The following is a 22,940-nucleotide window of genomic DNA, read 5'->3' as shown; positions in this document are numbered from 1 at the left end:
GAAACTTAAGGGACTAAAAGCCAACAAATCCCCATGACCTGATGGCCTACCTCTTCGGGTTCTAAAAGAGGTAGCTGCAGAAATAGTGGATGCACAGGTTACGATTTTCCAAAATTCCCTAGATTCTAGAATGGTACCAGTGGATTGGAATTTAGCAAATGTAACACCACTATTCAAGAAAGGAGGGAAGAGAGAAAACAGGGAACTACAGGCCTGTCAGCCTGACATTAGTTGTTAGGCAAATACTGGAATCTATTATTAAGGAAGCCTTAACAATGCACTTAGAAAATCATGTCTAATCAGAGAAAGTCAACATGGCTTTACCAAAGGAAATCCTGTTTGACAAATTTGAGTTTTTTTTGAGGATGTAACTAATAGGATAGATAAAGGGGAACCAGTAGATGTGGCATATTTGAATTTCCAAAAAGCATTCGATAAGGTATTACACAAAGGCTAATATGCAAGATGGAGTTGGGGGTAATATATTAGCATGAACAGAGGATTGGTTAATGGACATGGAGCAGAGAACAGGGATAAACAAGCCTTTTTCAAGTTGGCTAGCTGTAACTACTGGAGTGCTGCAAGGATCAGTTCTGGGACCTCAGCTATTTACAATTATTACTTAGACAAAGAGACAGAGTAACATATCTAAGTTTGCTGATGATACAAAGCTAGATGAGAATGCAAGCTCAGAGGACGACATAAGACAGGTTCAGTGAATGGACAACAAGGTGGCAGATGGAGTATAATGTGGGGAAGTGTGAGGTTATTTACTTTGCTAGTAACAATGAAAAAGCAGAATTTTTTTTAAAAAGGCATGAAACTTCTAAATGGTGATGTTCAGAGATATTTGGGTATACTCGTACAATGAAAACAGAAAGTTAGCAGGCAGGTACAGCAAATAATTAGGAAGGCAAATGGCATGTTGGTCTTTATTGCAAGGGGATTGGAGTACAAGAATAAGGAATTCTTGCTACAATTGTACAGGGCTTTGGTGACACCATACCTGGAGTTTTGGTTTCCATATTTAAGGAAGGATATACTTGCATTGGAAACAGTACAGCAAAGCTTCACCAGATTGGATCTTGCACTGATAGGGTTGTCCTATGAAGAAAGGCTGTGTAAATTGGGCCTATATTCTCTGCAGTTTAGAAGAATGAGGGGTGACCTCATTGAAACATACAAGATTCTGAAGGGGCTTGACAAGTTAGGCACCGAGAGGTTGTTTCCCTGGCTAGGGAATATAGAACATTGGGGCACAGTCTCAGTATAAGAGGTTGATCATTAAAGACCGAGATGAGGCGAAACGTTTTCACTCAAAGGGTTGTGAATCTTTGGAATTGTTTACCCCGAGAGAGTTATGAATGCACCATTGTTGAGTATACTTAAGACTGAAATACAGAGATTTGTGGTCTCTCAGGGAATCAAGGGATATGGGGAACAGATAGGAAGTGGAGTTGAGGCAGGTCAGCCATAATCATATTGAATGGCAGAGCAGGCTTGAGGAGCCATATGATTTACTCCTGCTCTTATATTCTTATACTGAGTGTTCTAAACCTGCAAGCTGATCAGTTACTGAATACAGACAGTAGCACAAAGACAGGTAGCTGATTCTCATTGAAAATGTGGATGGAACAGGACAGATTGTGCATTCACTTACTTTCCTGATACAGGCAAGGAACGCTTAAAGATACAGTTCTGTGAAGTCAATTTTTAGCTCACATTTAAAAGTCAAACATTAAAATAAGCAGAGTAATCTTAACCTATTCGGCACAGGATAGAAACTCTTGAACACACTCCCATTAAATGTTTTAATGCCATGTCCTTTCCAAAATATATAGCCACTAGCACATCTCCTATGGCATTATTCACAGTGAGAGGTTACGCTGCTGTAAGATGAATCTGGGCAATTCAATTGTGCACATCACCATTAACAGGACCTGGAAAGAAGTTTGGAACTATGCACAATGAAGTGTATTTTGATTCCTTCCTGTAACAAATGCAGATACAAAAGAAGTGAGATCAATAAAATTATCCAAGTGAAATATTGGAAAAATTTAGGGACCTCAAATTAGACAAAGTACCTGGTTCTAATGCATGCTTTTTGAATTCGGAGATGTGTTCAGGGAGAAAATAGCATAGACCTGACCCCCACCATCCCCCCACTACAATCTTTCATCAATTCTTGAATATAGAATTTCTATCAGAGGACTGTCAGTCTAACACCACTGCACAAAAAATTCTCAAAAGAAAGACTCGAGTTACAACGGACGCAGATTTACAAAAGCCAAGTTGTGTTTGACAGATTTAGAGTTCTCGGAGGAAGTAATTGAATATACAGACAAAAGAAATGAAGTGGGTGTGGTAGATATGGATTTTCAGAAAGTGTTTGATAAGGTGTTGTATAACAGGTGTATAGATATAATTGCTATTAAAGGGAATGCAGTAGCATTCTAATGGACAGAAAACAGAATCGTCGTCACTGGATGTTTTTTAGGTGGAGGAATGTAAATGGTAGTTCCCTTCCCTACCCCAGGGTTGGCATTAGGAACTATCACACATTTATTCATTAACATTTTGACGGTCTATAATCTCAACCAATGATTATTTTGAAGGTCACTCTCAGGAATGATCCAATGCACTGTGCCATGTAGTGATGGGACATGACTCTGTACCTATAATTTCCCATATAGTAAGTTCCTGACTTTAAGTATACCACTATGGACAACTAAGTGCTTCACTACAGAACAGAAAGGGAGGAAAAAGTTATAGGACCAAATAGTTCTATTTATCTTAATAACCCAAGTGCCTTTCAACCAGGTTTCTTATTGACACATTAATGATTACAGCATCAACTGTTTTAGTTAGAATTCTGTTCCACTTTTCTGCTGTGCCGTGTTGGAGAGAGGGGAAAGAAGGATTCCATCCTGTTCCAGGCTCTATCATTTTGAGTCCTCCATTCTATGCTCACAATACAAGTTAAATAACATAATGCACCCACATTTGCCATTCTTGTTGGCATTTTAAACACTTGGAATAATCAGTAAAAAAAAACAAAAGAGAAAAGGTGTAGATCATTCTGGAAGTCATTACCACAAAATCCAGTGCAAAACACTTGGCCTCAGACCCTCATGCCTAGCACTCTGAACTTGATTTTTCAGCCTAATGTACAGGAAAGATAAACATGCAACAGTTTCAGTTTTGCAAAACCAGTCACATTTTGAATTATTTTTTGAAATTAAATTGAATTGCGCCCCTACTTTCAACAGCATTTTTTTAGCTACAGTATTCGATTCTTTCAGGAGTTGAGTGTACAAGTATAGATAATAGTTTGAAAAACAAAAAAGACAGTAGGCTAATAGTCAGAAATTGTGCTTTACGCACTGCAGGTGAAGGGAAAACTAAAGGATGTAATTAAACCAGGATTGAGAAATAAGAAACATGTGAGTAAAGCATTACAGCAGAAGCATGGCTCAAATAAGTATTCTTTATATAAACATGGAGTATAAGGAACAAATTGAATGAACTTCAAGCACAAATTCAACTTGAAGGGTATGACATTCTAGCCATTACAGAGACATGGCGGCAAGCCAGCCAGAATTGGGAACGAATCATACCAGGTTATAAGGTCTACAGGAAAGATAGGGAAAATGGTAAGGGGGAGGAGTAGCCTTAATAATTAAGGATCAAACCACTTCAATGATAAGAGGATATAACGAGAGGTAAGCAGGCAGTGGAGACTTTATGGGTAGAATTAAGGAACAGAAAAGGATTTAGGATGAAAGTGGCACTTGTATATAGGTCCCCTGGTAGTTGCTGTGAAGTGTTAGCTTGTATAAATGCTGAGATTAGACAAGCATGTACCAAAGGCAAAATGGATTTAATGGGGGATTTTAATTTTCAAATAGATTGGGATAAGCAGACTAGCACGTTAGAAAGGTTGTGAATTTTCTGAGTCTGTCCAGGATAGTTTTCTGAAATAATATGTCCAACAACCAAGGGGGAAAGACATATTAGAGTTAGTAATGAGCGAGATTTAGTTTACAGCTGAATAGTGCGTGAACATTTATCTAATAGCAATCATGATATGATCGAGTTCAAGGTAGTGTTTGAAATGGGGAAATGTGAAACAGCTACTAAGATTCTAGATTTAGATAAGGCTGACTTCAATGGGATGAGACAAAGACTGTTCAGGGTAAAACAACAGATGATCAGTAGGAGGTGCTGAAAAAAGAATTTAATGTGATACAGAACCAACTTATACCCCTAATGGGCAAGAGTTCTACTTGCCAAGAAAGACAGCTATGGTCAACTGAAGAGGTAAGAGATATAGGGTGGTCTCTAGGACTTTAAACTAGTGAGTCGGGGGGAAGGGAAAGGGAAAACGACGGAGTATGATAGTAAATAAAAAGGTAAGCAGCAGGTTAACATGTGTGCAGGAGGGTTTAAGTTCAAGGCAGACTATGAAAGAAGCAGAAAAGAAGGATAACTCAGGAGTTATTATTAGAGATGTTGGAAATCATGAGGGTAAGAAAGCTAGCATAAAGGCACTTTACCTGAATGCTCGTAGCATTCGTAACAAGGTTGATGAGTTAACGGCACAAATCATCACGAATGAATATGATTTGGTAGCCATTACGGAGACATGGTTACAGGTTGGTCACGACTGGGAGTTAAATATCCAGGGGTACCAGACTATTCGGAAGGACAGACAGGAAGGTAAGGGAAGTGGTGTAGCTCTGATATTCAAGGACGACATCAGGGCAGTGCTGAGAGATGATATAGGTTCTATGGAGAATGAGGTTGAATCCATTTGGGTGGAAATTAGAAACTCTAAGAAAAAAAAGTCATTGATAGGCGTAGTCTATAGGCCACCAAATAACAACACATTGGGGCGGGCAATAAACAAAGAAATAACTAAAGCCTGTAAAAATGGTACGGCAATTATCATGGGGGGATTTTAATCTACATGTAGATTGGTCAAACCAGCTCGGTCAGGGTAGCCTTGAGGAGGAGTTCGTTGAGTGTATCCGTGATAGTTTTCTTGAACAGTATGTAATGGAACCGCCGAGGGAGCAAGCTATCCTAGATCTAGTCCTGTGTAATGAGACAGGAATAATTAATGACCTCATAGTTAGGGATCCTCTTGGAAGGAGTGATCACAGTATGGTTGAATTTAGAATACAGATGGAGAGTGTGAAGATAAAATCCAATACCAGGGTCCTGCGCTTGAACAAGGGGGACTACAATAGAATGAGGGAGGACTTGGCTAAAGTAGACTGGAAACAAAGATTTTATGGTGGGACAGTTGACGAGCAGTGGAGGACTTTCAAAGCAATTTTTCGAAGTGCTCAGCAAAAGTATATTCCAGTGAAAAGGAAGGACTGGAAGAAAAGGGGTAATGTGCCATGGGTGTCTAAGGAAATAAGGGAGGCTATCAAATTGAAAGAGAAGGCATACAAAGTGGCCAAAAACAGCATGAAACTAGAACATGCCTTTAAAGGTCAACAGAAAGCCACAAAAAGAGCTATAAAGAAAAGTAAGATAGAACATGAGAAAAAACTAGCACAGAATATAAAGACAGATAGCAAAAGTTTCTATAAATATATAAAACGAAAAAGAGTGGCTAAAGTAAACGTTGGTCCTTTAGAGGATGAGAAGGGGAATTTAGTTATGGGATATGATGAAATGGCCGAGGCATTGAACAGGTATTTTGTATCGGTCTTCACAGTGGAGGACATTAATAACATGCCAGTAATTGACAAAGAGACGAACGTAGGTGAGGACCTGGAAACAATCATTATTACGGAAGAGGTAGTGTTGGGCAAGCTAATGGAGCTAAGGATTGATAAGTCTCCTGGCCCTGATGGAATGCATCCCAGGGTACTAAAAGAGATGGCGGGAGAAATAGCAGGTGCACTGGCGGTAATTTTCCAAAATTCGCTGGACTCTGGGGTAGTCCCAGCAGATTGGAAAACAGCAGATGTGACGCCACTGTTTAAAAAGGGAGGTGGACAAAAGATGGGGAATTATCGACCGGTTAGCTTAACCTCTGTAGTGGGGAAGATGCTTGAGTCTATTATCAAGGAAGAAATAGCAGGGCATCTCGATAGAAATTGTCCCGTTGGGCAGACGCAGCATGGGTTCATGAAGGGCAGGTCATGCTTGACAAATCTTTTGGAATTCTATGATGACATTACGAGCAAGGTGGACAATGGGGACCCAGTGGATGTGGTGTACCTAGATTTCCAAAAGGCCTTCGACAAGGTGCCGCACAAGAGGCTGCTGCATAAGATAAGGATGCATGGCGTTAGGGGTAAAGTATTAGCATGGATAGAGGATTGGTTGACTAACAGGAAGCAGAGAGTGGGGATAAATGAGTGCTATTCTGGTTGGCAATCAGTCACTAGTGGTGTGCCTCAGGGATCGGTGTTGGGACCGCAATTATTTACAATTTATATAGATGATTTGGAGTTGGGGACCACGTGTAGGGTGTCAAAGTTTGCAGATGACACTAAGATGAGTGGCAGAGCAAAGTGTGCAGATGACTGTGAAACTTTGCAGAGGAACATAGATACATTGAGTGAGTGGGCAAAGGTCTGGCAGATGGAATACAATGTTAATAAATGTGAAGTCATTCATTTCGGTAGGAGTAACAGTAAAAAGGATTATTACTTGAATGGTAAAAAGTTGCAGCATGCTGCTATGCAGAGGGACCTGGGCGTCCTTGTGCATGAATCACAGAAGGTTGGTCTGCAGGTACAGCAAGTAATTAGGAAGGCAAATGGAATTTTGTCCTTCATTGCTAAAGGGATTGAGTTTAAAAGCAGAGAGGTTATGTTGCAGATGTATAAGGTACTGGTGAGGCCGCACCTGGAGTAGTGTGTGCAGTTTTGGTCTCCTTACTTGAGAAAGGATGTACTGGCACTGGAGAGGGTGCAGAGGAGGTTCACTAGGTTGATTCCGGAGTTGAGGAGGTTGGCTTATGAGGAGAGACTGAGTAGATTGGGATTATATTCATTGGAATTCAGAAGAATGAAGGGGGATCTTATAGAAACATATAAAATTATGAAGGGAATAGATAAGATACAAGTAGAGAGGATGTTTCCACTGGCAGGTGAAGTTAGGACAAGAGGGCATAGCCTCATGATTAGAGGGAGCAGATTTAGGACTGAATTAAGAAGGAACTTCTTCACCCAGAGGGTTGTTAATCTATGGAATTCCTTGCCCAGTGAAGTAGTTGACGCTTCTTCAGTAAATGTTTTTAAAGCTAAGGTAGATATCTTTTTGAACAATAAAGGAATTAAGGGATACGGTGAGAGCGCGGGTAAGTGGATCTGAGTCCACGAAAAGATCAGCCATGATCTTATTGAATGGCGGAGCAGGCTCGAGGGGCCGGACGGCCTACTCCTGCTCCTAGTTCTTATGATCTTATGATCATAAAAGTAAAAGAAAAAGCATGCAAAGATGCAAAAAATAGCACCTGGCAAATAGGAAATATACAAAAACAGCAAGGGTGATAAAGCGAATAGCAACAGCTACAAAAAGGGTGTATGAAAAAAACTTGCAAGGAATACCAAAATCAGTAGAAAAAACTTTTACAATTACATTTGAGAAGAGGTCAGAAGCAATGTGGGTCACTTGAAAACTGATCAAGGCGATGTTAATGAAAATAAGGAAATGGCGGGCACGATGAATAATTATTTTGCGTCAGTGTTTACAGCAGAAGAGGTCAACATGCCAGACATCCTAAGGAAACTTTACTGAATCAGGGACAGGGACTCAACAAAACTAACTCAGGCAAGATGCAGTAAATGGCAAAATTAATGGCACTAAAGAGACAAGATGGTTTCTATCCCAGGGTTTTAAAAGGAGAGAACATTGCAGATGCCCTAACTATAATCTTCCAACATTCTCTTGATTCAAGAACCATTCCTTTAGATTGGAAAATTGTGCATGCCACTCAGCTCTTTAAGAAAGGTGACAGTAGGAAACCAGGGAATTACAGACGAGTTAGCCTAATAGCTGTTGTCGGGTCATTGCGGGAGTCCAGAATTAAAGATGGGCAACTAAACACCTTGAAAATTTTCAGCTGATCAGAGAGAACCCACATGGATTTGTAAGGGGTAGGTCATGCCTGATGAAACTCACTGAATTTTCTTTTGAAGAGATGAGAAAGTAGTGGACAGGGGAATGCCTATGGATAAGGCATTTGATAAAGTCCCTCATAAGAGACTGTTAGCTAAATTTGAAGCTCATGGAATTGAAGACAAATTATTGGCCTGGTTAGAAAATAGGCTGAGTGGAACAAAAAAGGGGATATGGATAATGGAGAGGTACTCTAACTGGTAAGATGTGACTAGTGGTGTCTCACAAAGATCTGTGTTGGGACGTCAACTATATTCATTAACTTAGATGATGGGATAGAAAGCCACATATCCAAATTTGCCAATGACACAAAGATAGATGGTATTATAAGCAGCGTAGATGGAAGCAAAAAATTACAAAGAGATATTGATAGATTAAGTGACGGACAAAACTGTGACAAATGGATTTCAATTTAGGTAAACGTGAGGTCATCCACTTTGGACCTAGAAAGGATAGAACAGGATACTTTCTAAATGGTGAAATGCTACAAACAGTGGAGATCCAAAGAGAGTTTGGAGTCCAGGTACATAGATAATTGGTACAAGAGATTAAACAAAGTAGGCTGTATTCCCTGGAATTTACAATGTTAAGGGATGATTTGATTGACTTTTTCAAGACATTAAGCAGAACAGATTGGGCTGGATTTTGTTGAGGTCCCAATGTCAGGATCCATGGCGGGGGTGGAACCAGAAGATTGTACTGGCAGAGGCCCGCCACGGAGCCTGGCGCCAGAAGTGCCGGGCCCGATCTTCCTGGCAACGGCAAGACTCCACGGCAGCCTCCTCGTCGCTGGACGACGGGACCAGACTTTGAATATGTAAATTAAGAAAATGAATACATTTAAATAAAGTTGTCAGCGATCTTACCTGCTGCCCGGGATCTTACAAGCGGTGGCCGGAAGTCACAAGCATTCACTTTCCCGTCAAGGAAAAGCTGGCACCGCTGAGGTAGGAAAAAGGGGTACTTAGGATTTTCAGTGTGTTAGGGTGGGAGGGGGGTATGGGGTCAAATGTGCATCAATAGTGTAGGGAAGGGGGACCTCTGCACTTTGAACAGTTTTTGGGGGAGGGTTGGGGGAAAGCCATGTCTTGCATGTTAAGTCATTTGGGAGGGTGGGTAGGGCAACTATTATCTGTAAGTGTTATTGAGGGAGAAAGGGGCAATATTTTTTTTACTGTGGTGTACTGGGGGGGGGGGGGGGGTACGGTTTTAAATATTTAAATTTAGTGGCAGGTCTGGCTGCCCTTTAAAAATGGTGACAGCGCCTGCACAAGGGCAGCTGACGCCATTGCCGGCGTCACAGTATCTGTCCCACCACGTGATTGGCGGGGGTGGGGGGGGGGGGGGGGGGGGGGGTTGGTGGGCCCGACTGGCATATTATCTTGTGCCACTGCGTGGTACATTGCAGCAGCATGGCAGTGTGTGGTCCGCATTTCTTTTGCCCGCCGCCATTGATGGCGACAAAAGAATAAAATTCAACCCATTGGGGGGATTGAAATAAACTATTTCTGCTATTTTGGGAGCCTAGAACTATGAGGCACAGTCAAAAAATTTAGAACCAATCCTTTTAAGAATTAAATTAGTAAACAATTCTTCACATAAAAGGTGGTAGAAGTTTGGAACTCTCTTCTGCAAACAGCAATTGATGCTGAATCAATTGTTAATTTTGAAACTGAGACTGATAGATTTTTGTTAGCCAAAGGTATTAAGGAAATGTGGTACATGCAGCTATATAGCGTTATATCACTGATCGATGTGATGAAAACCACATCTGCCAAGAATGAGGCATATTAATTTCATCATATGGAACATTAATTTTAAACTCTTACTGGACTGAAACATGCTGCACCTGCATTCTAACAGGACAGTGGCTGGAAACATTGCATTCTAAGATACAGTTGCCTGGAGAAGACAATGGAACTGCTCCCAGATTCAATTAACCAAATGGATTTTGATCACAAGACATTGACTGTGTGAAAGCCAGCATTCCAGTCCCCTACTGAGGATGTCTACTAAGATTGAAAGAATCCACAAAACTCACTGGGCAGTTTGTCCCAAAAAAGAAGCTAGTCACATGACTGACCTAGCTTTGGTTTGAATTGTGTTCACAGAACAGTTTGGGTCAGACTACAATTTGAAGACAAAAGAAAAGGAAGGTCTCTCCCTTTCCCACGAAAAGAAGAGACTGCAGCTGGATTTCCAGAAGACAGAAAACCATCAAAACAAGTTTGAAAGTGTGTACTGGGCCCCAACGAGACAGCAAGATTTAACTGCAATAAAAGACTTTACAGCAAACTCAAAAGACATTAAATGAACTCCAGCTATTGCTTCAAACCTTTCCCCTTGATTCTTTCTCCTTTTCTGTCTCTATCTGCGTGTGTTTATTGTGTGTGCAGGCCAGCGTGGTTGAGTCGTGTATTTTTAGTAGTTTTAACCAACTTAGAGTTTTAAGGTTAATAAACTTACACCTTTCTTGTTTAAATCTAAGAAAATCTGTCTGGTTGATTTCTTTGCCATTACAATTGGAGAGCAGTGAACAAGGAATCAGTGAGGGAAAGCTAAAAACACGATGTTTTAAAAAAAAAATTAACCCCTGTTACGGTCACAACAGGAAAAGGCTGAGAGGAACCCCTAGACCCCTTTCTCACCTGGTCACAACATCAAACATGATCTAAATGAATGGCAGAACACGCTCCATGGGCCTACTCCTGTTCCTACGCAGGAAGGCGTACATTGAGAGCAATGGCCCAGTCAGATAAAATATATTGTAGATAGGCCTGTTCTCAAAAAAGGAATAATTATTTCTCCAAATAAACAGAGGGAAAGAATATATAGATCTCTACATATTAACAATGCAATGCAGTTCGAGCAGTGATAAACAAGGTTCTTAAAATACCAAACATAATTAATTTCATAATTCAAATGCAAGTGACTGACACTGTAAATAGTACAGTGATCACCTAACTAACACATTTCTGAAAAGATGGGAACTTTTTAGTACTTCAAAACTGTCCCCAGGTTTTAACAAGGACTTTGAAACAAATAAAAATTGTGCGATCATTACAGCATTTAGTGTTGTACAAACAACTACTGCTACTCTAACACCAACTTGTACAACAGGATATCCCAATAACAAAAGTAACAATGAGAATTAATTTTGTACTCTAAGAAATGCACTATAGACTTACCAAATAAATATTATTGAACACAAGTGTTGGGATCTTGCATTTACTGCATGAGCTGGCTGTTGTCTGATCCAGTGTCTCAGGTGCCATGTAGTAAAATGAGTCTCATTAATACTTGGTCATCGCTACTTAACCACCTGATAAAGCGATGAGTCAGACCGGTGGGTGCATTAAATATACATAATCACAAATTAAACCTGCTTTAAAATTAAATGAGTCATTCAGTATGTACAATTTTCCTGCATGAAGCAATGAGAAAATGTTATGTTGTGATGTTTATGTTCTTTAGTTCAATTTTTTTTTTTTGCATCACTTTCCTGACTTGTCCATTCTTGGGTGCTGGGTGACAAGTTGCCTTTTGATATTGTCCTCATCAGCTTCTCTTCAGAATCATCCACAGAGGGTCTGAGCTCTGTGCCTTATTCTTCCTGCAAGTTCAAACCCCAACTATTTTGGACACTCAAGCTGGTGCATACCGAAGAACTATCTCAGCACCTGAAGCATATCTTCAGCATGCCGATGATTTGTTCAATCACACATCTGGTGGTCCTACAGCATTCACTGTAGCACTGTTGGCCTTCAGTGGTTGTGTCTGACAGTTGTCATCAGCCAAATTAGAGATGGAAATCCCTCATCTCCATGCATCCATCCTTTAAGTTTGCTTCCAGGTCTGAAGATGTCACGGAGCTTGGACAACCACAAGACAAATGCATCATGGCAGCACCCCGGGAATCTTGCACATGGCTGCAGAAATATCTTTTTGTGGTTGCACACCAACTTCAAATTGATGGAATATAAGCCCTTGGGTTGATGAATTCTCCTGGGTGCCCAGACTGCCACATGTGTACAGTCGATGATGCCCTGCACCTGTGGAAAGCCAGCCAGAGACACAACCCTAAGCTTATTCTGACTGCTGTCATCACAGACCAAATTCACATAATTGCCCACCCTGGCAATCAAGCCATTAGTCATTTGTCTTGTGCATTTGTGGGCCGCCGACTGAGAGTTTCTGGATATGCCTCCGGCAGAGCCCTGGAAAGATCTGGAGGCAAAAAAGTTGAGGGCGGTGGCAACTTTACCAGGCAGACGTCTGCGACCAGCTGACACAACAACTTGAGCCCGCTAAAACACTGTTTGGACGTGCCAAAGAAACTCAGCTTCTGCCTGTAGACTCTGTGATGTGAGTAGTATCCCTGTAAACTGCACTCCTCTGCTGTGCAGCCAGAAGTCTCTCATGACCAGGCTGCTACTTCTGCAGTTGCTGCTCATATCGCTCCTTATCTGAGTTCCAGTCTAAGGCAGCCAGGATGGCACCCATCCTGATGTGGTTCAGAAAGTCATGCTCTAATTGAGTATGTTAATGGGCCAACGGGGTGGGGATTGTGTGCAAGTAGCCAAACGCGCTCAAGTTAAACGCTGAAATCGGCTTGTTGGAGCCAGCTTCCCGATGCACTCACATTTTTCCTGTTCTTCACCCTTCCCCCACCTGTACCCAAACCCACACACCCAGGTTAAAGTCCCCACCAACCCCCCCGCACTGCCATAAATCTTCAAAAGCAGATTTCTTTTTTAAACGCTTGGGGCCACCTGGAGGCCAGCCGTTCTGAAACCTTTCATAAAGTCACTTACATGAAATCAGCTAACAGCACATGCCGATAGTATCCTTTCCCATCCCTGAAGATGAGACAATGGATAATTCAGTTCCAGCCCAGCACACAGCAGTGCCTAGCAAATGCTGCAAGTTTCAATCTACCTCCTGATTAGCATCCAGCAACAACTTATACTCATACAGCAACTTTAATGTAATAAAACATCCCAATGCATTGCACAGGAGCCATATAAAACAAAATAGGATACCCAGCCACATAAGGAGATATTAGGTCAGATGACCAAACGCTTAGTCAAAGAGGTAGATTTTAAGGAGCATCTCAAAGGAGGAAAATAAGGTAGAGAGGCAGTGATGTGTAGGGAGGGAATTCCAAAGCTTAGGCGACCAAAGGCGTGTCCACCAATGATGGAGCAATTAAAAGCATAGACACTCAAGAGTAATGACCTGCTCGGGTCTGCAAATGAAACCTGACTCGAGCCCGACAGAACCCCATCCGACCCCGACCCAGCCAGAGTCCTTCCATTATTTCCTTCGCCCGACCCGACCATCAGTTAACCTATCTTCGGTTTTTCACTTTGTTCCTGACCTGCACAAGCTTGAAATAACTGTAACAAAACCACCTTTAAAGTCTAAAAAGTAAATTAACATTACAGTCATTTACCTGAGGTGGTGATAGAGCGTGTCCGATCCGGCCTGACCCGACCCCGAATGCCGGACCCAAAAGTGCGACCCGACTCGAACCAGACACATGTCGTCAGGTCCCGTTGGGTTTGGGTCGGGTAGCAGGCCTTTACTCAAGAGGCCAGAATTAGAGAAGCGCAGCTGTCTCAGAGGGTTATGGGAATGGGGGAGATTGCAGGGATAGGGAGGGGTGAGGCCATGGAGGGATTTAAAAATAAGTATGAGAATTTTAAATTCAAGGTGTTGCTGGAACAGGAGCCATTACAGGCACAGTGGTGATAGGTGAATGGGATTTGGTGTGAGTTAAGACATGGACAGCAGAGTTTTGGATGCCCTCAGGTTTACGAAGGTAGAATATCCAGCACCAAAAAGGACAAGTCAACATAAAGATACTCAGTAATGAGAAGCTATTGCTGACATTAGGTTAGGAGCCACCCCTTAACTTCTTTAAAACAATCCCTAACCGTAGAAGACCACAGCACCTTGAGAACTCAAAATATCAACCTAAGAATGAGGCTCAGTCTCACCAACCGTACAGAAAGAAATGCATGTTGAAAGCCAATGCAACAAAATGAACTATTTTTTATTTATTATGAATTGTGCCATTGGCTTATTTCTTTATTATAGTACATATGAAGTTGAAACTAAATTTACTTAAAGATTTGACTTGTCTAAGAGACAGATATTAGGACAAGTTGAACACAAAATATAGGATGGTAATAGTCCAAGAATACTTTGAAGTACAAATGCTTCTGGTTATTGCTGCCATAAAATGAGATAATATCGCACAGGTGTTTGAAACAGATTAATCTATTTCCAGGAAGTTGTCAAGATATTCAATTTATTTTTTAAGTATACATATGAATGGCTGCTCTATTAAATTTATTTTGTTTCAGTTAATCATCAAAGGATTTTGTCAGGCAAACCCCCCTGCCAAGACTGAGGCACACATTATTTCGCCACATGAATATTAAAATGTAAAGAATTGCATTCTCTGACTGGAAGGACATTTGCATAATACACCACAATGTTTGGGCGGCGCAGTGGTTAGCACCGCAGCCTCACAGCTCCAGCGACCCGGGTTCAGTTCTGGGGACTGCCTGTGTGGAGTTTGCAAGTTCTCCCCGTGTCTGCGTGGGTTTCCTCCGGGTGCTCCGGTTTCCTCCCACCTCCAAAAGACTTGCAGGTTGATAGGTAAATTGGCCATTGTAAATTGCCCCTAGTGTAGGTAATTGGTAGGAGAATGGTGGGAATGTGGTAGGGAATATGGGATTAATGTAGGGTTATTATAAATGGATGGTTGTTGGTCGGCACAGACTCGGTGGGCTGGAGGGCCTGTTTCAGTGCTGTATCTCTAAATAAATAAATAAAATAAATAAATGTAGACACAAAGGAAGCCAGTCCCTGTTTCGCCAACACACAGAAGTGATCAAACCAGCTCTTTCTGCTTTAAACCAAAGAAAGCCTGCTAATTGGAAAACTGTGAACAAGGATTCACACAAAGGGAAGCTCAAAACACAGTTTGTTTAAAAATAAAACCCTGTTATCCTGTTATAATAAGATCAGGTAAAGACAGAAGAAGACCTCAAAACATTGCTCACCTGGTCATAACAGAAATTGGGACTCATCTGGGATTGCTTAGTTTAGTTTAGTTTAGAGATATAGCATTGAAACAGGCCCTTCGGCCCACCGAGTCTGTGCCAACCATCAACCACCCGTTTATACTAATCCTACACTAATCGCATATTCCTACCACATCCCCACCTGTCCCTATATTTCCCTACCATCTACCTATACTAGGGGCAATTGATAATGGCCAATTTACCTACCAACCTGCAAGTCTTTTGGCTTGTGGGAGGAAACCGGAGCACCCGGAGAAAACCCACGCAGACACAGGGAGAACTTGCAAACTCCACACAGGCAGTACCCAGAATTGAACCCGGGTCGCTGGAGCTGTGAGGCTGCGGTGCTAACCACTGCGCCAGTGTGCCGCTCCGTTTGTCTGTTACCCACAGACAAACGAGTTAAATTGAAGTGGGAAGCCAAATTGTTCCCTATCAAAAAAGAGCAAATCAAGACAGATTTTCTTGTGGTTGTGTATGATTGTATACTAATATGTCTGCAACTGAAGCGAGTAGCTCTCTATGCCAGTGTAGAGCAACTTGGGATAAGTTAAAAGCATTGTCTCTGGAGGAGTTGAGAAAAATGGCTGAGCAGTGTGGGAACACTGTACGGGGCAAGGCTAGGAAGACTGAACTCCTAAGGTTAGTGGCCCACCATTTTTCCCTTGAATCTGAAGAGGCAGAAGCAGTGTTAGACGTAGTCCCAGACAGGGTACTGCTAGCAAAGACACAATTGGAACAAAAGTAACTTGAATTAGAAGACAAGGAAAGAGAGAGAGAAGCAGGAGAGGCAGAAAGAGAGAGCCTTCCAAATGGAATGTGAAGAGAAAGGGAGAGAAAGAAAATTCCAGAAAGAATGCGAAGAAAGAGAGTGACGGTGGCTTGAGTTAGCTAGGGGGCGACAGAGTAACCCTAGTGAAAGCATGGCCAATATGGAGGATCAGAATTCAGGCTTGGGTACAAGATTTCTATAACTCACCAACTGATTCTAAGATTCAATGAGGAAAATGTGGAAGGGTTTTTCATATCTTTCGACAAACTGGCAAGGCAGCTAAAACGGCCAGCTGAGACCTGGGCCTGAATTTTATGCCACCCCAGCGGGTCAGATGGTGGCATGGGGACGGCGTGAAATTGAGTGGGAGGCTCTGGGAGGCCTACCCGCCCCGCTCCCGTCAACTTTATGGCGGTCGGGCAGGGAAAACGGCCAATTAAGGGCCCTCGCCCGCCTCCACAGCTATTTTATCCATGGCAAGCGGGCGTGCTGGGGATGTTGAAGGCTGTCCAGCGATAGCTGTCGGCCTTTCTGCGCGCCGAGGGGGTGGTGTGTGCCATGTAAGTCAGGCACAGGGTGCCTGATTAAGGGCTGCCCCCACCTCCCAACCCACCCCCGGGACCCAAGACACCCCCTGCTCCCCCCAAACGACCGATCTCCCTAATGAGGCATGCCCAACTTACCTTCCCTCCTGGCTCCATGTTGTCGGCTGGGCTGCAGTCCCAGCAGTGGCCCGCAGATTGGCCGGCAGCTCAATGAGGTGGGACATTCTCCCTCAAGCGGGTGGAAGTCCCACCTCGGGACAATTAAAGCCCAGGGACCCATAAAATGCGGCACGGATCCCCGGGCTGGGTAGAAGTGGGTTCACCACCGACTTTTACGTCAGTAGCGAATTCCTGCTCACCCAAGATAAAATCCAGCCCCTGGTCTCTTTTACTGCAAAGCAAACTAACTGGAAAAGCCTATGAGGTTTATTCCTTGTTGCCAGATGAGAGTTCATCAAATCATGAACTGACCAAAAATGCTATCCTCGGGGCATATGAATTAGTACCCGAAACCTACCGTCAGAAGTTTAGAACCCTCAAAAAGCAAGCCAATCAAACTTATCTGGAGTTTGAAAGAAGCAAACAGCTGGCTTTTGACCAGTGGCCGAGGGCTTTAAAAATACAATTCAGCTATGAGACCCATAATTAACGCATTCACTATAATTATTTTCACGGATGATTCACCACGGTTAGTACTGATAAAACAAGATTACTGCATTTAATAACTTTCCAAACTTCAGCCAGTGCCATTCCAAATGCATGGCAACCTAAAACACAAAAGTCACCTGTGTACTATCTAACCATTAAAGATGTGTGTTATTCCAGCCAGCCTGCAACAGCATACACATAATCCTCAATAGCCTGGATTTTGTGGTTAGCAGCGAAGCAACGGTGCTCACCACTGACCTCTAAGCAAGTTGCCCACAAAGATCTAGCGATCTCTTTGGCATGGTTTTCCCTTTTCCAAATTGCAGTTTAAATCTGGTGCTAAGTCAGGAGATATCTTGGCATGCAGCAATAGTGATGTCAGCAAGCAGGTAAGCAGCCAATCACATTGAGGAATTTACACACAACAAACCAGGAAGTTAAAATCAATTAATATTCTCCATTTTTAATTTAAATTTTCAGACAGCGAAGTAAATAATAATGATTGGATTAAGATAAAAGCTAAAATAAAGATAAATAAATTTAATTTTTAAAAAAACATATGCAGCATTTTTCTATCATAATGGAGAAATTTGGCATTCCACATATATAAAATTAGCGTCTCAGGGCCAGTGAGTGTATTTAGCGTTAACTATGAAGTTAATACGCCTTTAAAAACCTAGTTACACCTCATTTAACAAGGTGTAACTTTTTCAAGTGTTTTTTACAGTGAGACTAACAGTCTAAGAGTCAAAGATCTTGTCAATTCAATTGACTGCAGTCTAGGAGTGCCTCAACACGCACCCTCTGGAGAAGTGTAGAACCACTCAAAGTAACATCTGAATTTCCAGGTGTGGATCTCCAGATGTTGATGTCAGTTTCAGTAGAGTAATGGTGGTGAACCCCGACAGTTTCAGTCATTACCACTGCAAAATGTGGACCAATATTACTCCTCTCCTGTGTATGGAGTGTATTACTGTGGGACTTGAGAAGTTGTAGATGCAAGGCATATTCTTTCTCCCAACGAGATGTAAACAAACACAGCCAGGAGGTTGGTCAGAACATATTTTCTGTACTATATGAATAATGGGCCATAATTTGCAGCCAGAATAACAGTGAGGCTAACAATGCTTGCCAGTATTTATGTGTAAATGCTACAGCAACTTCAGCTGAGGGAAAATGTGTGGTTAAATGCACAATTCCAAAAGTTGCTGCTGAAGATGCACTGCTCCACCATTAGCTTTACAATACCAGTATCGTGCTGTCAGCCTCACCATCAAGATGCATTGAACGGTGTGAAGTTGCTGTACTTGCGCAGTAGATACGAGCTAAACTCGCCAAAAAATGATAAGTCTTGTCCGTTTCAGTCTAAATACCCTTTTAACGGCTCTCTGGCACTGAAAATTAGCTACGACAAGTGTGGAGTCTCATTCCTTCAGGTTTTAATTGTTTTACATATAAAATTTTTTAGATCTACATTTTAAAAAACCTTTTCATTGTCATTTTTCTCTCTCCCTCATTCAATCATTCCTACTCTCTCATTTCTCTTTCAGTACTTGGTTTGACACTGAATTTACCCACCCTAATTTACACTCGCTTCTCAGTCCTTGCCCTGTTTATTTCTCAATCCTTCAATCTGATTGGTTAAGGAGATATGCAGCCACTTGCCCTGTTCACCCTGTTCCCTGATACCTGGTTTCTCTTGCTGTGAGGATAAATGCTGAAATTATAGCTGGCAGATGAGCTAAAAGAGGGCAGAGTCAGGTGATATTATGTTGGTGAAACTAGGCTGTCTTAGTGATGGCATGGATATGTGGTCAGAAGCTCATCTTGGGGTTAAATACAGAACCAATGTTATGAACAGTCTGATTTAGCCTCACCCTGTTGCCAGGGAGAGGGATGGAGACAGTGGCTAGGGAGCAGAGTTCACGACAGGGCCAGGAGACAATGGCTTTAGTCTTCCCAATGTTTAGTTGGAGGATATATCTATTCATCCAGTACTGGATGTCGGACAAGTAGTGTAGCCATTTAGAGAAATGGAAGGGGTTGAGAGAGGTGGCAGTGAGGTGGCTGGATGTCGTCAGCAGACATGTGGAAACTGACTTGATGTTTACGGATGATGTCACCAAAGATCAGTATGTAGATGAGAATTAGGAACAGCAAAGGATACATCCTTAGAGGACACCAGAGGTTATGATCTATGGGTGGGAAAAAAAAAGCCATTGCACGTGATTCTCTGGCTACAACTGGATAGATAAGAATGGAACCAGGCAAGTGCAGTTCCACACCCCTGGACAACGGAGGAGAGGCATTGGTGAAAGACGCTGCCATCAATTGTGTCAAAGGCTGCAGACAGGTAAAGAAGAATTAGGAAGGATACCACTGTTACAGTCACATCAGATGTCCTTTGTGACTTTGATGCCATTTGAGTACTGTGACAGGGGCAGAGCCTGTCTGGAGGGATTCAAACATGGTGTTCCAGGAAAGATGGGCGTGAATTTGGGAGGCGACAGCATATTCAAGAACTTTGGAGAGGATAGGCAGGTTGGAGATGGGGCTGCAGTTTTCAAGGACAGAGGGGGTTCAAGGTTTTTTTTGAGGAAGGGGTGATGATGGCAAATTTGAAGGAGGGTGTATGATACTGGCAGAGAGAGAACCTTTACAATATCAGCTAACATGGGGGCCAGGAGGGAAATTTGGGTGATCAGCAGTTTAGTGGGAATAGGGTCGAGAGAGCAGAAGGTGGATCTGAAAGACAAGATGAGCTTGGAGAGGACACAAGGGCAGATAGAAGAGAAATTAGAGAAAAATGCAAGTTCAGGGCTAGGGCGTGGGGAACCTTAGACGAACTTTGGCCTGGTGGGCTAGGGAAAGGAAGAGAAGTAGCAGAGGCAGATGATCTCAATCTTAGTGACAAAGGTAGATGAGACAGGGGAGAGGGGTTTCACAAGATCGTTTGCAGTGACAAAAGAAGCCACGGTTATCTGTATTCCAGGATCATTTTGGAGTAGCGAGCAGTTTTGATAGAGGAAAGCAAGACTCAATAATGCATTATGTAGTCCAGCGGATCTGGTTGTGCATAGCTAAACCAGTTGTCCACCATATACATTTAAGACTGCATCCCTTGGACTTAAGGGAGCAGAGATGAGGGTCATCCAAGGGGAAAACAACCAGTGTGAAAGACAGTAATGGTTTTAAAAGGACTAGGGTATCAAAGGTGGAGGTTAGACTGTGATTGAGCAGATCAGTAGCTGCAAATATGTTATGGTGAATGGAGGGCCAAAGGCTAGACTGTTGGAATTTTGCAAGTACAGTTGTAACTGACTTGAGAGTGTTTTTTTCCCAGCTGCAGACACAGAAGGAATTAGGGTGGGGAAAGGGCAAGAGGGATGTTTGTGGAGAGTGATACAATAAAGTGATTAGAGATCACCTGATCAGAGTAACAAGGACACATGAAATAACATGATGACGACGAAAGGTCACAGACGTGAAATGTTAACTCTGCTTCTCTCTCCACAGATACTACCAGATCGCTATTTCCAGCACCTTTCGTTTTTACTTGAAATAAAAAGATCAAGGTGATAGCTGTGAATTGGCTGTAAAACTCTGTTGGACGTCCCAAGCTTGCGAAATGCACTATATAAATCCAAGCTTTTCTTTTGCTTATATTTGCTTCCCATTTACACCCTGTTTGGGAGTAGATATCAAAGGAAAATGGGTCAGAGAGGCCAAATAATAATTATCAGTCCAAAATCCTGTTCCAGTTTTTCTCCACCCAGACATATGCAGACTTCAGTGTCTGGGAGGGATTCCCTTGTGCCTGTATAATGAAGAGGAGGAATTAAAGAGCTAGAGGATAAAGCAGCCATTTAAGGAAAGGGCTGCCTCAAAAGACATTAACAAATACAACATGAGGGACATCTTGATCCAAGATACATGCCAACTACAATATCAGTCCTACCATCATGGTACCCCTATGGCGATTGGATCATGTCATTTATTTTCTGGTATGTAGTTTTCTCAACTATCAAGTTCCCAGTTGCTACACTTTCTTGTAGGCATTTCCCCACTGTGACAATACATTCCAGAAACACTTTGGCAGTGCTAAACGAAAATAGAAAGAAAAAAAAATCTTGTGTGTCTCCCAAAAGGTATTTTTATCCCTGTCCTTCCTTGGTGACCTTTCATTCTAAACTTCCTGTTTTTAGGTGGTCGCTGAGTAGCAGAAAGTTCTGACCAAAGCGTTCCAGCGGGACCTTTGGGTGACTGAGGTGAAATATACTTGTTTTTGGTTGTGGGCTTTTTCCACGAGCCTGCTTACTCAATTAGTTCATCACAGGCGCAGCTGAGAACAAAGAAGGTTTTGATACCTCCTACTATTGCAAAGTTGTAGAGATAATGAAGGGGTGGTGGCTGCAACTGGGGAACATGGGCGTTGAAATACCTTGTTATAAAATATGCCTGGCAGGGCAATGGGACGATTTCTCGGACAAGGTTATGACTGCGCACCTGAGATCGGTACGCTCCATTTCACCAGCACAATTTAACTCATTGACTTGTCAGATGCGCTTCAACTCCTGAACCACATGGTGACCCACCCATCAGCACTGTTACAGAGACCCACACCCCTAGGCCTACGACCCTTCACTACCCAGTGAGGAAGGGGCGGTGTCCCCGCCTATGACTCTCACTTCCCAGCACACCAGCCCCCTTCCCGAGCCTGGGTCAGGGGTCCCTAACCCATTGTGACGCAACTACCCACGCGCGCTCCCCTCACTCACCCACTGCTTCTGTTTGGCTTCCAAGTTCTCGCCGTTTCCGGCTCGCAGCACTTCCAACTCCCAGCAGCCCCAGCCCCCGCGAACTGCGCATGTGCGAGCCACCAGTTGTTGCGCTCTATCGGCCACTGCTCAATGTATTGTGTGCGAATGGGCTTATTTCCTGAAACTCGCGACATTCACAGGCAGTAATGCATAACATTGGTGATAAACAGAAGTGATATATTGTAATTTTTTTTTAACATAGGGAGACTTGAGTGATATTTATCCAAATAAAGTCATCCTTTTAAACAAAGCTACTCAAGCTCCCTTGGTAATCACATGGGATAAAGACCAATGACAGTTTCCACGAATAGAGAAGAGGTGGAGAGGATGGGAAGGGGTAAAGGGGAGGGAGGAAAAGATAGAGAGAGGGTGGAAAGGGGAGAGGGAGGGAGTGAGTGAGAAACGGATAGGTGAGAGGAGGAGAAGATAGGATAGGATGATGGGGGGGTGGTGGGGAGCACTTCCTGTGGCTGTGCTGCATATTTTGTATTGACAGTGCTACTATAACTGTGCTGTATATTGATACTGACCCTACAGCCATGCTGTATATATTGAGAGCTTCTATAGCTGTGCAATGTATGTTATATATTAACGCTGCTCCTATAGCTGTGGTATATATTGTATATTGACAAGGCTCCTATACCTGTGCTGTTTACATTGTACATTCACACTGCTCCTATAGCTGTGCTGTATTTACTGTATATTGACAGTGCTCCTATTTCTATGCTGCATATCTTGTATATTAAATGGCTTCCTATAGCTGTGCTATATTTACTGTATATTGACACTCTCTAACAAGTATACTGTTTTGGATACTGTTGTGGGGGATGGCCTATCAGGGGATAACAGCAGCAGCCAGAGCAGTGGCACCACGGCTGGTTCTGTTGTTCAGCAGGGAGGGACAAAGTGC

General features: G+C 42.6%; 1 protein-coding gene across 4 annotated transcripts in view; it reads right to left on the bottom strand.

Annotated features, from left to right (window-relative positions):
* The window catches only part of LOC137345341 (alpha-1,6-mannosylglycoprotein 6-beta-N-acetylglucosaminyltransferase A-like), a 172,819-nt gene extending 150,752 nt beyond the window's left edge, over positions 1–22,067 (bottom strand). For all 4 annotated transcript variants that reach the window (XM_068008841.1, XM_068008842.1, XM_068008843.1 and 1 more), the window contains exon 1: positions 21,989–22,067. The gene's annotated coding sequence lies outside the window, so the exon portion shown is untranslated. The remainder of the gene's footprint in view (positions 1–21,988) is intronic.
* Between the last annotated feature and the right edge of the window lie 873 nt (positions 22,068–22,940).

Source organism: Heterodontus francisci, chromosome 2 (genome assembly GCF_036365525.1).
Source record: "Heterodontus francisci isolate sHetFra1 chromosome 2, sHetFra1.hap1, whole genome shotgun sequence".
NCBI lineage: Eukaryota > Metazoa > Chordata > Chondrichthyes > Heterodontiformes > Heterodontidae > Heterodontus > Heterodontus francisci.
This window is presented reverse-complemented; position numbering and strand designations above follow the sequence as displayed.